We start from the raw sequence: 16127 nt of genomic DNA, 5'->3' as shown, positions 1-16127 counted from the left end.
AGCCTACTAGTTAACCAACCAAGATGTGCAGACGCATACATAATCGCATGTAGCAGTGCGCAGTTCGGATTTTTGGAGAACTAAACAGGAGCATGGCTTAAATTATTGTCTCACAAATGTGTCAGTATGCTACACACATTTTGGATCTAACAGGGGAATGGGTATGATTTCACTCCTCTCCATGGCTAGCTGATGGACCAACAGAACATGTAAAAGTGTATCACACACTGGTTATACCATATACTTTGTACACTGCCTCCATCTGACAACAGAGCTCTTTGCAGGTAGCCAGGACGGTCACATAATGATTGATTGATTGATTGATTGGTAATTAATTTCAACATGTGAACAATATACAGGTACATTTAGAAAAGAAAATAAGAGAGAGAAAAAATACTACACACAAAAAAATGTTCAGATTAATTTACATGTTGAAAGGGAGTGGGAAGAAGTAAACACTTATTTAATCCCACCCCTTTGCCATAAATTATCAGTTAATATTTAGTCAGCTTCCTTGATATAATTTGTAATAAAAATAGTGAACAGATTTCTGATATACTATATACTATAATATCACATCATGATTTTTTTTTTTTTAAATAGAGACATTCACTTAATTTAAATATTTTCCTTTTCTTTATAGTTTGAGAAGATCATATTTTTATAACTCTTTTTGAACAGTTTTATGTTTGGACATTGCTTTAACTCCATATTCAGACTGTTCCACAGTTTCACTCCATGAACAGAAACACAAAAGCCTTTTCTTGTAGTACGGACCTTCCCTGTTTTGAAGTTACAAAAACCCCTTAAATTATAACTTCCTTCTTTCAGAAAAAACATACTCTGAATATTACCTGGCAGTTCTTTATTTTTTGCTTTGAATAAAATTTGTGCTGTTTGGAATTTCACTAGATCATCAATTTTCAATATTTCAGACTGCAAAAATAGTGAGTTTGTATGTTCCTGTAACCTGCAATGTGGATGATTCGAATTGCTTTTTTTTGAAGAGTAAAAAGTGAATGTAATGTGGTTTTATAGTTATTGCCCCAGACCTCTGCACAATAGCTTAAGTATGGTGAAACCAGTGAACAGTAGAGAATATGAAGTGATGTTCTGCCAAATACCTGCTTTGCCTTGTTTAGTACTGCAATGCTACGTGATACTTTGGAATGAATATATCTTACGTGAGCTCTCCAGTTAAGTGTTTCATCTGTTATTACCCCCAGAAATGTATTTTCACTGACTCTTTCAATATCAACGCCATTTATTTGAATCTTTGCATTTGTATTTAAACTACTATTTCCAAATAACATAAGTTTAGATTTATTCAAATTTAATGATAATTTGTTTTTATCAAGCCAGAACTTCACTTTACTTATTTCATATCCTCCAGTAAATTCTGCAGATCATCACCAGAGCAGAAAATGTTTGTATCGTCAGCAAAGAGAACCATTTTTAATACTTTGGACACTTGCAATGTCAACAAGCAATGTCCACACATAAGGAGCAACCACCATTTAATTTCACAAACTGCTTCCTGTCACCTAAATAACTCTGGACCCAATCTAAAACTACCCCTCTGACACCATAACGTTCCAGTTTTCTTATTAATATATCATGAGCTGTAGTGTCAAATGCCTTTGTCAAGTCTCTGAATAACCCAGCCACATATTGCTTTTTGTCTATGGAATTTGTGATGTATTCTATTGAATCTAATAGTGCCGGTGATGTTGATCTGCTTGATCTGAATCCGTACTGACTCTCAGTGAGTAGTTTATGTTTATCTATAAATTGTTCCAGTCGGTTTTTAAACAGTTTTTCAAGAACTTTTGAGAATTGAGGTAGTAAAGAGACAGGCCTGTAGTTTGTGAAATGGTGTTTGTTTCCAGGTTTGTATAGAGGTATAACTTTTGCTATTTTCATTCTGTCTGGAAATCGACCAGTTTGAAATGATAAATTACAGATGTATGTAAATGGTTTTATAATAGCCTCAATGACTCTTTTAACCACTATCATATCAATATCATTACAATCCAAAGATTTCTGATTTTTACATTTTTTGACAATTTCAAAAACTTCATTTTCATCAACACCTGTGAGGAACATAGAATATGGATTTCTGTCAATCAGTGTATCGGGTTTTTCCTGTGCTTTCCCAGGATGAGTGATTGTTCTTGCTAAATTTGGTCCAGCAGTTACAAAGAATTCATTGAGACTATTTGCCACAACATCCATATTGTATTCTTCATGGTCATTACAAATGAAATACTTGGGACAGTTCTTTTGTCCAGTCCCACGTTTTATAACACTGTTCAGGATTTCCCATAATCTTTTATTATTATGTCTATTTATAGTCCACTATGCCAGTGGACTGTGAATCTGCTACCTCTGCTAAACCATAAATTCCACGCTAGACAGGTGAAACCCCTCTTTGATGAAAGACACATTTGTGAATGTAAGTGGATGACATAACCTATGTCGAAGACACCGCTGCCAGCTTGTGCTAGCTGTGTAAAGTTACATGTAGTTAGATTTCTAGGTGCATGTGTGTCAGGTTAAGACACAGGGTTTCAGATAACAGCAATAACAGCTTACCTATGGCATACATTAGGGAAGCCTAAGTTCACTGTAAAGCTAATACCGCACACTTCTTTTTGTCTGATTCAGTATTTGTTTGCTGTAATAAGCCAGATTCCTCCAGTAAGTTCTTCTTTTTTAAATCTGTGTTTTGCTAACCAAATTTGCATCCCGTCTCATAACACAATAAAGTACATTCCTTGCTAACTGAGCTAGTTAGCACAACTGTTAAAGAGTTAAAAACTCTCAAAGTCTACTCTTCAGAAAGCAATGACAAATTCAAGGCTTCAAAACAGTAGTCTGGACACAATTTAGTAAAAATGCAGTGACTATTTTTTATAATTTGGTTAAGTGTCTGAGTGCAGTCAGCCCAGGACTCAAAGAGAGTTAAATGCAAGTAATGCAGTACACAGCCACACTGTGACATTTCACAGGAGACAAAAAATCTGCAAGTAGAATTAACACCAGTTTTATCACTTAGTAGCCTACTTTTCACCAAGATGCAAACCCACCCGAAACTGTGTGTAGCCTACTACACACCAGAGCAGTAGAGCCACACTATGAGTCAGAAATGCTTCACAGAAGTGCATCCTCTTCTCTTGACTCCCAGAAGAAACGATTGCAGTGTTGGAATCTGTTGCTTTATGAGAGGAGGAGAGATGGATGAGACAAACCAGTGGAGTAGTCAGGGTGTGTCCAGCAGAGTGCCTGTGGATCACTGCGGGTGCCACTGGCCTAGACACCGGCACTTTATCACCACACCACAATGATTCTGTTGCTGTGCAGAAAATCAAGATCAAAGCACAAGAACAGCAACTGTCACACAAGTCAGGTAAGGGCATTAAATATAATCTGAATTATTGTGGCTGCACGCCAGTCTCCACCTCTAACATAAATAACTGGGAGTACTGTTTGCATTTTCCACTGAAGCAAGCTACATCATTGATTGTCAACTGAGAGAGAGAGAGAGACCACTTTTCAAACTCTAAACACACACAAATAATTCCACATTTCCCTCTGCATGTCCTCATTTGGTTCAGTGCAGCCCGAGCTGTACCTCTCAATTTGAGCAACCTCTCTGCAGTTTTATTAATGGTCGCAGTGAAAGCATTAATCAGTCTGTATTCTGCTGACAGACAGATCCAGTGATCGGCATCATGGAAGGCGGCCAGGAGGAGGCCGTGGGCTGGAGGAGGCCGCTTAGATAAGATGGTAAAGGAGTCAGCGAGGGGAGATGCTACGACACTGAGAAATGACAATAACGCTCAAGAGAAGGAAAACAGCAGCTTCGCCTCTGTGATGATCGCCGATATTAATGAGGAGAAAGCAGCACGTGAAAAATTAGTCGTCATCTTCAACAAAGGAGCGCTTAGAGAGACATTTATTATCGGAATGATTTGGTACCTGAAGGCTGTTGTTTACAAATGTGTTAATATAAGACGAGGAAATAGCTCAAAGTGAGTGAATATACAAGTGTTAGTCATTCATGTGGGTATTTAAAAAAAACAACGAATGTATTCATTTGTTATGTTGTTAGAAAGTTTCACTGGGACTTCTGGGCGAAGGAAAAATAAGTTCTGAAATTATTTTGCGCTTGAGTCAGACAATCGTGTTTACAGCACATCGAAGACAGACAGTCTGATGCGTAGACATAACTCAAGGTGACAGAGTTTTATTTCTTACCTTCGTATTAATATTCCATCACGGTGTTCATATCCTGAAATATTGCTGTTATGACTTGCAAACTGAGACAGCTGCAGCTGTTGTAGCAATGCTCAAATGCACAGCTTTCACATAGTTAATAGGTTGTTATATAATGTTCAATGTGTGTGTGTGTGTGTGTGTGTGTGTGTGTGTGTGTGTGTGTGTGTGTGTGTGTGTGTGTGTGTGTGTGTGTGTGTTTGTGGATTTGATCAATTTTTCTGTATAGACAACTGTGGCACCTGAACATTGCAAACATGCCAGCAATGCCAACCAATTTCCCATGTTACACCGAGCAGACATAACACAACATAAATACAAGCTTATATTTGTGAGTCAGTCCATCGTACCCTGAAGATGCTGCTCTGGATGTCATTACCTTGGTCCTGCAGAGCTACTGTCAGGCAGTGTGGAGTTAGCTTTGACCATGATATATTGTCTCACACACAGAACAACACTCCAGGACTCCTTTTATTAACCAACACAATATTGCCAACACACCTGTAAGTGCTGCTACCTACAGGCTGGGCTACTACAATTCCTTGATAAGAGACTGTCCTAGAAAGTCCCTGAAAAGCTGTTAGTTGATCCAAAATGCTGCATCATAAGTACAAGCAAGAAGAAGAAAGATGCGTCGTACTCCTAAAATATTACCTTCTTTCAGTGGTTTCCTGAAAAATACAAAATGAAAATTGCTCCACTTGACCAAGCTCAGATACATCATAGCACCAGCGCCCTCATAGCTCATAGAGTGCAGGCTTAGTGGCAGTTCACCGAGTCTTTACAGTAAAATGTGAGGTAGAGCCTGTCAGATTCCTCTGCTCTGGATCTTGCTACCAGTTTGAAGATCATCTGTGGCAATTTGTGTCAATATTTTTTTTTAAATGTCCCCAAAAGTTTAAAAAACTTTAATATAAAATCCACTAGTGGACAGAAAAATGACATCATCAGCAAGAATCAAGGAATTAGACTTCATTTTTAAACTTGTGGTTATTTGAGTAACCGACTCTTAACTTTGACCCATCGGTGGCTCTTGAGTGCTTGAGGTGCAAAAGAGCTGGGGGAGTCTTCCCAACCAGTATGCCAACATTCAATACTATTAGCAATTTTTGGAGGGCAGTTTGTGGCAGTCATTTCAGTTCTAGGGTCTCATTCAACCACTTCCATTCTGGAAGGAAGTAAAGACGGAAAGACCCTTAAACGTTGATTCCCAATTTAAATGCAGTAACTCCTTAAAAAGGGGGAGGGGTGGGAGTTCTGGTGGATTTCTAAGCATTAATATATTATGTATTCAATTATTATTATTAATGACACCATAAGGTATACTGCCACAGTGGTTGTGATAAATTTTTGCAGGCCACTGTAGTGGCCACCTCAAACACTACAAGCACTTTCAACAAATCACTACAGCTGCGTCATGTGACCATCTAATATTTATTCTGTTTTGTATTTACCAAGCGAACAGCCGGTTGTGTTTGATGTGTGTTTTGCAGTATCCCAGGAGACATCCGGCAGACGGCCTAGGATGGGCAGATCCCACAACGTCTGAAGTTTCAGCCAGAAAACAATGTTATCGTCTGCCGGGACCGAGAGTTTTGTCGCTACCGCCGGCGGCTCTGCATCCACTCTCCATGGGGAAAACAAGGTAATTGTTTGATAGGAATTACCAGCTTAGCATTAATCCACTGGCCAGTTCTTCTGTGTTGAAGTGTGGTATGAGCAAAGCCTGCCTGGGAGGAACTGAGGGGGAATGGACTGTACTAGGAGTATAAAGGAGGCAGGGAAGGAGACCGCACCGAAGCGCGGTCCGTTGAAGAACCCAATCAAATCTTCGAGTGAGTCCAATCTAGTCTGACAGTGTTGGTGTTTTAGCCACTGACTTACTGACACAAAACACAACACTTCAGTTACTTCTCACCTCACGTCAGAAATGCAACAGCTGTGTTTAACTGAATTACCACCTTGCAGCATTATTTCACTGCCACAAGCTGCAATTTAGTTGTTCACTGGCAATCACTGGAATGAGATGGACAGATGTACATATGTCACTCTGTCACAGAGTGAGTTAACATTTTGAGTCATGTACACATAAAAAGAGCTAAAAGTAGATGAGAAAACAGTGGAAAGCTAGAATGAGAAGCAGCATGCACACAAGCAGAGCAGTGAATTTTTTGAAAGGGATGTTACTCGACCACAGAGATAAGATGGTGCTGTCATCACCCATCAGCACCGGTAATACTAATAAAACTTGTTCATATTAAGTTTCTATTTATTCAATAATTATTGGATTTTTTAAAAAATTGTTTAACCAGCCTTTTTGGTGCTTTTTGGTACTTTTACCAATTTTAACTCCTTTTTGTTTTTGTGTTTTTTTTATGGCAAATCATCCATCCATCCATTTTCTTCTGCTTATCCAGGGCTGGGTCGCAGAGGCAGCAGCCCAAGCAGAGAAGCCCAGACCTCCCTCTCTCCATCCACCACCTCCAGCTTGTCCGGGGGAACACCAAGGCGTTCCCAGGCCAGCCGAGAGGTATAATCTCTCCAGCGTGTCCTGGGTCTGCCCCGGGGCCTCCTCCCAGTGGGACATGCCTGGAACACCTCACCCAGGAGGCACCCAGGAGGCATCCTTGTCAGATGCCCGAACCACCTCAGCTGGCTCCTTTCGATGTGGAGCAGCAGCTGCTCTACTCTGAGCCCCTCCCAGATGGCCGAACTTCTCACCCTATCTCTAAGGGAGAGGCCAGCCACCCTTCGGAGGAAGCTCATTTCTGCCGCTTGTATCCGCAATCTCGTTCTTTCGGTCACAGATCGTGACCATGTCATGGAGTGCTATGAGACTCGCTTGGCACAAAGCTTTGTGACCAGTTGTTTGCAAAAGGAATTTTACTTTTTTCTTTTCTTTTAACTAAAAGAGAGAGAGAATCAATCTTTATGAAATCACACCATTGCCCACCATCAGATGCAAAAGTAAGGGGGTTGCTTCAATTCCCAACAAGACACGCCGCCTAATTTTCAAGGTGGTCTTTATGCAAACTGTTCACTCTGTAAATCTTCAACAGGACAACATGCCAATATACCATGGGTACATAACCAGTCATTATCTGACCACACCAGAGCCAAAAACAGAAAAATGCTCATTTTAAAATCAATCAGAAAACAGAGACCAGATGTTTTTGAATCAAACATCAAAAACATCATTATACTGAGTTCAAAAACACTCTGTGGCTGTGAAAAAAACCAGTCCACCGAAACAAAAAAATATATAAAAATAACCTGGATGTTCAAGCTTTCAATAATCCAAACGCAATGAATCGTAAACCTTAAGAAAGACAAAGAGTGAGTAAAAATCCTGAGAATGGCCAGACAAACAAAGAGTGAGTTTAGTGGCATTCCCCTGTTATCTCAGCCACACGGCTATAATCAAAAAACACTTTTGTCCTTGCTTAATGCTGAAACATCTGTAGAAAGAACGCATTGTGCACTTCCAGTAATTCCTCCCTGAAAATAAGCTCTCAAGATCTCCAGAAACACTGCAGCATTTCTACCCTGTGCGTATTCAGGGAAACCCTAGGATTGTAGGAAGCTTCTTTTTCCGAAGGCCTCCAAGTCATCGACTCATTATCGAAATTCTGCCATCTGTGACTCTCTGGCGAGTGGTCTAGCCTTGGCAAGGCTCAGCTGTGTCCTTGAGCAAGGTGAGGTGGGTCTCGGCACTGGGTGAGTATCAGCAAGTTTCCTTTCAAATGCATTTTGTGATTCACAATGAGGATCGTGTTGATGACACAATATGAAATCATAGACAGCAGCAGTCATGGAATTACACAACAGAAAAAGATGTTAGAAATTAGTTCTTTTATTTAAACCTTTAATTGTACACAGTGATATTTAGCTGCAGGATAGGACAAATAAAGCTGCTCACTGTTAACCACAGAAAACTGTAACGGTCAAATAGTCTGTCCTTGTCAGTATATTTAAACCGCAGTATTAAAATGTACAATTCTGAAAGTTGTTTTTGTCATGCTGGGAAAAGTGGGTCCAATACACTAATATACATAAGCTGAATTTAATTCTCAAATTTTAAAATCATTACTTTGGTAACTGGTCACTCCCGATTGTTCGTTGTTTTTCTTTTGTTTGTTTCTGGACGCAGGCCTAAACACATTAAGACAATAACAAAGTCAGCTTACTATCGCTTCAAGAATATTTTAAGGATAAAAGATCTGATGTCTCAACAGGACCTGGAAAAACTAGTCCATGCATTCATCTTTAGTAGGCTTGATTACTGTAACAGCATCTTTACAGGTCTACCTAAAAAATCAGTCAGACAACTACAGCTCATTCAGAACTCTGCTGCTCGAGTCCTCACTAAGACCAAAAAAGTGGACCACATCAGTCCAGCTCTGAGGTCCTTACACTGGCTGCCTGTCCGTCAGAGGATAGACTTTAAAGTTCTGATGCTGGTCTATAAAGCTCTGAATGGTTTAGGACCAAAATACATCAGTGACCTCCTGACCCAGTATGAACCTTCCAGATCCCTCAGGTCATCTGGATCCGGTCTTTTATCAGTTCCCAGAGTCAGAACCAGACACGGAGAAGCTGCATTCAGCTTTTATGCTCCTTATATCTGGAACAAACTCCCAGAAAGCCTCAGATCAGCTGAAACACTCAGTTTATTTAACTGAGTGGAGAGTCACAGATTTTAAGGCCTATGGGAGTGTCCCCAAGAGGGTCATGGACCCCGTATTGATCCTCTACCTCAGCGGTCTCCAACCTTTTTTGCGCCACGGACCGGTTTATGCCCGACAATATTTTCACGGACCGGCCTTTAAGGTGTCGCGGATAAATACGACAAAATAAAACTAGTACCGGTACCGAAAAAAAGAAGGTTTATTCATAACACACGTGAAAAGGAAAACCAAGTTAACGATAAAAACAATAACAAAATAACGCTGAAAACCGATAAAAACCCTGAAAACCAGACATTTCACACCTGAGCCTCAACTCTCGCGGCCTGGTACCAAACGACTCACGGACCGGTACCGGTCCGAGGCCCGGGGGTTGGGGACCGCTGCTCTACCTAATCACACGGGCCAAGGTGTGAAAACGGGTGTGGGTTACAAGCCAAGGTTTTGGGTGAACCCATAGTGAAACTTAGCACGAACCTATCATGTGATCTATTGAGTTCAAATGGCCTGACAGAACTCCTAAACACAAACTTAAAAACGTAGCGTATGCTGTACAGTGTAGCAAGGAATGCTCAGACCTCTACATTGGAGAGACCAAACAGCCACTTCATAAACACATGGCACAACATAGAAGAGCCACCTCGACAGGACAAGACTCAGCTGTCCATTTGCATCTAAAGGACAAAGGTCACTCTTTCGAGGATGCCAATGTTCACATTTTGGACAGACGGTTTGAAAGAGGAGTGAAAGAAGCATCTATGTCCAATGTGAACAACCATCTTTGAACATTGGTGGTGGCTTACGACACCAACTGTGTGCCATCTGTAATCCAGTTTTGAGATCCCTTCCCAGACGCCTTACCGCCCACTCACATCCTGAGCCATGACCCTCTTGGGGACACGCCCATAGGGCTTAAAATTGGGACTCTCCACCATTTGCGCTTCGAACTGAAGAAGCTTCTCGGATGAGAGGTGAAACATCTTCAAGCAACTTAAAGAAGTCCAGACGCTTTTCTTTCCAAACTCCTTAGATGACTGTATGATGCTTAAATGTGTTGTACCTAATTTGATTATAATAAATGCATTCATTGTGATCCAGGATTCATGATGCTGTTTGCTGCCAAAGACATCAAATCTGCCTTCATAAAGCAAGGACACACTCTTAGATTCAACTAAGAGTAAAACCAGCTTGCTGGCTCTCTGTGAAATCAGCACTCACAGGTTATAGGGTCATGTAGTTGTAAGAAAAGTTAGAAGCCTCCTTGCATTTACTTGTAAAAGGACAGAACGGTTTAAGGATAGCAGCAGTTAACTCTGGCTGACAGAGAGAGATGAGTGGGAGAGACGAAGCCGGCAGTGATGGAGGGCAGTCTCCTCCTCCTAATAAAGCAGAGAGGGAAGACCAAACGATGTTAAATCACCTCCAACGCCTGCCTCTCACTCAGAGCCAAGCCTTCGCATGCGGTCGTTAAAGTGGCCACAGCGGAGCAGGGGGCCTGTTTCCAAGAAGCTCATTTAACAAACATTGGGGTTTATGGTAGTTGCACTGCGCAGAGCTTGAGTGAGCCATTTGCGTTTTACTCAATCTACTTAACCAGCTGATGGAGGTTGTAAAGGCTGGCAGCCACATTGAGTGGAAGCAATATTGATGACAGTGTTGTAAATAAAACTGCTGATGATACGAAATATTTATGGGGACACGGGCACCTCTGAACGTGAAGCAAGGCAACGCAACCTCACACTGCTCCTCCTTCACTCTTACCGAAGGCATCATATAAACCCTAAGTGTTTGGAAACTGTTTGTGGAGGATTAAACCACCTAAAGCACCTGGGTGGGACTCTCCGCATGGATGCATTCTGAAAGGGTGTTGAGCACAGTTGAAGGGTGTCCTGACTAGACTGTTTCGCTTTTTATTAAATACATGTACGGTTGCACATGCATGAAACACTTCTGTAATGAAACCACTTCCCAAAAGGCTAGGCTGCAAAGCCCTTAGTGGGTTTACGTCCAGTGGCTTTGACCTCTGTACTGGTTAAATGCATGGACCGAGTGGTTATGAAACATGCCACCTCAGCTGTAGTGTCTTAGGCGCTTTGGGGTCCTTAGGGACTAGTTAAGCGCTATATAAATACAGGCCATTTACCATTTAGTGTATCAGCTGGACCCTACGCAGTATGCATGCAAGCCACAAAGGGGCACAGAAGCTGCAACACTGATTCTAGCTAATACAGTTGCACGACAATTGCACAAACACATGCTCAGGCAAGGATTGTCGATCTGACTTCAGGACACTCGTTTTATTGCAACAGCTAATAATATGGCAGTAACTCCAGGACTGATTCGCTGGATGTTCTAACTGATCATCCACTGAAAGTATGCATTAATCATGTTTTATATGATTAAATGATGATTAGTATGGTGTTTTATCACCATTGTTTGTTTTTTTTGTTTATTTAAATGGCACACAGCTACAGGACAGGAATGTGCAAATGTTAAAATATGCAGATGATATGCTGGGCTACGCAGGTTTGAGGGGTTGGTGCAAATCTCGTTATTTGTTATTTAATGCTGACAAAATGAAAGCGCTTGTCTTTCATTTTAAAAGATCTGCTACTTTCCAGTCGGTCTGTGGAAGTTGTTAATGGTATATGGGAACATTTATTGATGACAAGATTAATTTTATTGATAACGTTGATTTCATGCTTGTTCTTAGGGGGACCATCTGATTGTTGGGGTTTTCTCTGTACTATTGTAGGGTCTTTACCTGCCAATATCAAGTGCATTTAGGCAACAGTTATTATGGTTTGGTTCTATATGAATAAAACAGAATAACTGAGAACTGAACTTCTGAATTGCTTTGTGAATTGTTCAACTAATGATAATTTTCCACTAATGTGGACAACAAAGTTATTCTGTTCTAAAGAAGTAGACTGCCTTCCCTTTATCTTTAGACCAGTTCATTAAATTTACACTGTGCTTGCTCATATTCAGTTCATTTCAGTTTTATTTATACAGTGCCAAATCACAATAACTCAAAGCCCTTTATATTGTAGATCATAGGTGTCAAACTCTGGCCCGCGGGCCAAATTTGGCCCGCAGCCTAATTACATTTGGCCCGCGAAGCCATACCAAATTATTATTAGAGCTGGCCTACTGGTATTATACAACTAATATATATATTGTTTAGTATTAAGCTTTGCTTGTTCCATATTCAGTTTTCCAGCAAAACCTATTTGAGTCCATAAGAAAAGATTCATTCTTATATCTGGAGGAAGTTTTTTTTTTCAATAAATATTAATGGTAGCCCGCGACTTTGTTCCAGTCTTGAATTTTGGCCCACTGTGTATTTGAGTTTGACACCCCTGTTGTAGATAGACCCTAAAATAATACATACAGAGAAAAACCCAACAAGCACACGACCCCCTATGAGCAAGCATAGGGAAAAACAGGAAGAAACCTCAGGCAGAACCAGGCTCAGGGAGGGGCGGGGCCATCTGTTGGGGTGAGAGAAGGAAGATGGGATAAAAGACCAGCTGTGGAAAAGAGCCAGAGATTAATAACAAGTATGATTCGGTTCAGAGAGGTCTATTAACACATAATGAGTGAGAAAGGTGACTGAAGAAGAAATACCCAGTGCATCATGGGAATCCCCCAGCAGCCTCCACCTACTGCAGCATAACTAAGGGAGGATTCAGGGTCACCTGGTCCAGCCCTAACTATACGCTTTAGCAAAAAGGAAAGTTTTAAGCCTAATCTTAAAAGCAGAGATAGTGTCTGTCTCCCAAATCCAAACTGGAAGCTGGTTCCACAGAAGAGGGGCCTGAAAACTGAAGGCTCTGCCTCCCATTCTACTTTTAAATACTCTAGGAACAACAAGTAGGCCTGCAGCCTTGTCATATATGCTGACAAGGCTTAGAGCTCACTTTACATCATTTGACATGACAAACTATGGTATGGTAGCTGTTCTATGATTTATACTGGGCCCACTACAATGGCAGATTAGCGCTAGCAGCAGGGACATCAGCCCCCACTTTCCTTGACTGCGTTAATGCATGAAAGAATCACAGCCATTCACTCACACACACACACACACACACACACACACACACACACACACACACACACACACACTCCTTTGCTTCGCAGCTCTTAGGCAGTAACAGGTTGTTTAGCATGAATCATTTGTACAGCCCAGAATTTGATGGGGTTTTTTTCAGTAGTTTGTGTTTATGCCAGCAGACGAGCTTTCACCTGAAGCTTGACAATTTAAAAGTGCTTAAACAACAAAAAGAGGAACATAGGTATTATAGTTTAGGGGGGGGTAAAAAACAAAAAAGTTGACAAAATAATTGCAAATCGGTTTTAGGGCTCGGCATTCACCACGTGCTGCGACAGGCTTTTAAGCAATTTCCCTGTCCTTGTGCTTGTTTGATGCCATTTCCTCCAATGTCATTTAAAACACAAGCCCACATGCGTGTGCATCAAAAGCGCTGTGTTCCATTAAGTGACAATTTATCTCAAATGAAAGCTGCCACATGAAGGTTAGGAAAGTTTTCTCCCCTCTCTTGCCCTCAAAACTCAGACTGCACAATAACAGATACGTTGGTCTGAAAGGGCATAAAGGAATTAAGCATTTCATTCATAGTAATGTGTTTATACCAAAAGCCGCACTTGTTTTCACCCCTCGTGGATTGTTTCAATGCTAAACACCGCTGCAGGAATACAATGTGTAATGAATGGACTACTAGGTCGTTCTTCCACTTAACCCTTTCTTTCAACCCTGCGGCCATTATTACTTGCTTTACTAATTTAGCTTCACTCTTCCACTGCGTCTCCAAACCAATCGCTCAAATGTTTTGTAGAGTAATCAGCAGAAATGATTCATGGCGCATCTCTGTACCTCCAGCAGTGCAAATTGGGCCTGTTTTAGGTGTAAAAAGAAAAAAAAATCCTTTTTCCTTTTGCTCATGAGCGCTCCTGTGAGATCAGAGCCGTGTGTGGGCGCCGAAGCCAGGAATGTGTAGAATTACAGTCTGGCTGTGCACAGTTTTGCTCTGCAACCCAGTAGTGAAATCAGTCAATCCAGAAAATAGCTGCAAGCTTTTGGGCTTTGAGCATGAACAGGAAGATTTGGCTACAACTTTCATCTCTGCTCCCCTACCCCCAGTTTCCATCCCAGGTAAAGCCCTCCCTGAGCCTGTGGTGCTCGCAGTAGAGACAAACTGGGGCTCTAGTGTATTTACCCCAAACACGACAAACAGGTTCAAGGTCTCTTGCCGTGTTTCTGTTCCTCTGTTATTGCCTGTTGGAGAGGAGATCAGTAAGTAAGATCAGCAACTTCACAGGAACAGGCTGAGCACTGTGGCGAAATCACTGCACCGGGGATGAAAATAAAGAGGGACAGGACTGGAAGGTCTGGGACGTGCCTGAGCAGTGGGTGGGTGTAGCACTATCCACCTGCTATACTGCATCCTGTGAGGCGGAGACAGATCGGTGTAACAGCACAGGTGCAGTACTCACTACTTTCATGCTGCTGATGAGAAAAAAGAGACATCAGGAGAGTTTAATTTCCACTTCTAGCATGAAGACAAAATAACACATAGCACCAAATTATGGTTCACACACTTTGATGGCACTGTAATGTGAACATAAGTGGAAAGACCAGCTCCTTTTCTCAGTTTGAACCAATTAAAAGATGCAGAAAAGTGTAAAAATCCACAGGTAGACGTACGGCAGTGTTACCGTGTGGTCACCTGCAGATTTTGGCACTTTAACATGGCCTCTTATATTTTCTACGCTGCGGTTTTGAAACAGGAGGACATTCCTTCCAGTTGCAACTAGTTCAGCAAAGCTTTTTGAGGCTTAAGGCTCAATTTGAGGATTATGCTTTTAATCAAGTTTATATTACTAAGCTGACAAAGTGATAAAGTGTCGTTAAAACACTTCCAGACAGTTTTCAGTTTGTCTGCTCCCTAGATGTACAGTTGTGATCATGTATCAAAACATATTGCATCATTCTTTTTTTTTTGCGAATAATGACTCATTGAAATATTTCCATATTTGTTTTGTGTCCGGTTAATTTATATAATATTTTATAGAAGTGAGGACTCGGTACAGTTGTCTGTGCACGGCGGGTTGTGTTTTACATCAACGTGAAATTGATCCTGTAGCTCAACATATTGAATTGTTGTTAACTCTAAATGCCTTCATTGAAAAGGTAAACAGAGTATGAGATCATTATATTGAATCGGCGCTTGCTACAGGGAAGTGCTAAATAATGCAGACACTGCATGGAAACAGTGAATTTGTCCACATAATAATGTTCTTAGTCTTAGAGGACGATGCAATGTAATTTTAGCAGCCGAAACACTTTAGCCAGACCAGCGTAAAGTCTTTTAGACAAAGTCAAGTATTCGATGTTTTATTGAGGGTTTTTCTCTTCTTCTTCTCTCGTGGTCAATCAGCAACACAGTGAAAATGACCTCTAAATAGATTAAATAAACACAGAAAATCAGGGTTGTAAAAGGGGAAACATGGAGGACTACATAGATTATGGGAACTTTGCACACATCTCAGTGTTATGTAAGACAGAGCGGCAAAGATTCAAAAGGAAAGACTATGAAAAATATTGTTTCTTTGAATGTCCTCAGGCAAATAGTCAGTCGGTGCTCACTGGAAGCTTAAGTCAAGTGCAGGTCAAGTATCAAGTCTACCACTCTGGTTGTGATGTTGTTTTAATTAAACCCTTCTTTTTTAAAGTGAACATATACATGAGGAATTATAATAAGAAACAACGTGCATGATTAGAGACATCAACGTCAAGTTAAAGCGGATCATTAACCCCTTATAGGACAGTAGACTCACAGGAAACGTAAACACCAATATATACAATGTAAGTAGAATAAAAATGTCTTTTTAGAAATTCATAAAAGGAGCAAAATCAGACATATTTGACTATTTACAGCTTGAAACCAACAATGTTACTCAAACCTGTCACAAGATCCAGATTATTACTGTCTGTCAATGTTCTACATTATAAATAATAATGAAAATAATAATATAATACCCTGACTATGGCCTACTAGATGCATCTGGTCTATGTCTAAAAATGAAACTGCATCACTTGTGTCAGTCTGAGTCCAATTTCAATAATATTTAGAAATC

Source organism: Aulonocara sp. 'chitande type north' Nkhata Bay, linkage group LG16 (genome assembly GCF_057382095.1).
Source record: "Aulonocara sp. 'chitande type north' Nkhata Bay isolate Kocher_YH1m ecotype deep benthic linkage group LG16, A_spYH_male_GT1.1, whole genome shotgun sequence".
In the NCBI taxonomy this organism is placed as follows: domain Eukaryota; kingdom Metazoa; phylum Chordata; class Actinopteri; order Cichliformes; family Cichlidae; genus Aulonocara; species Aulonocara sp. 'chitande type north' Nkhata Bay.
The sequence above is the reverse complement of the archived record's forward strand: the minus strand, read 5'-3'. Positions refer to the sequence as shown.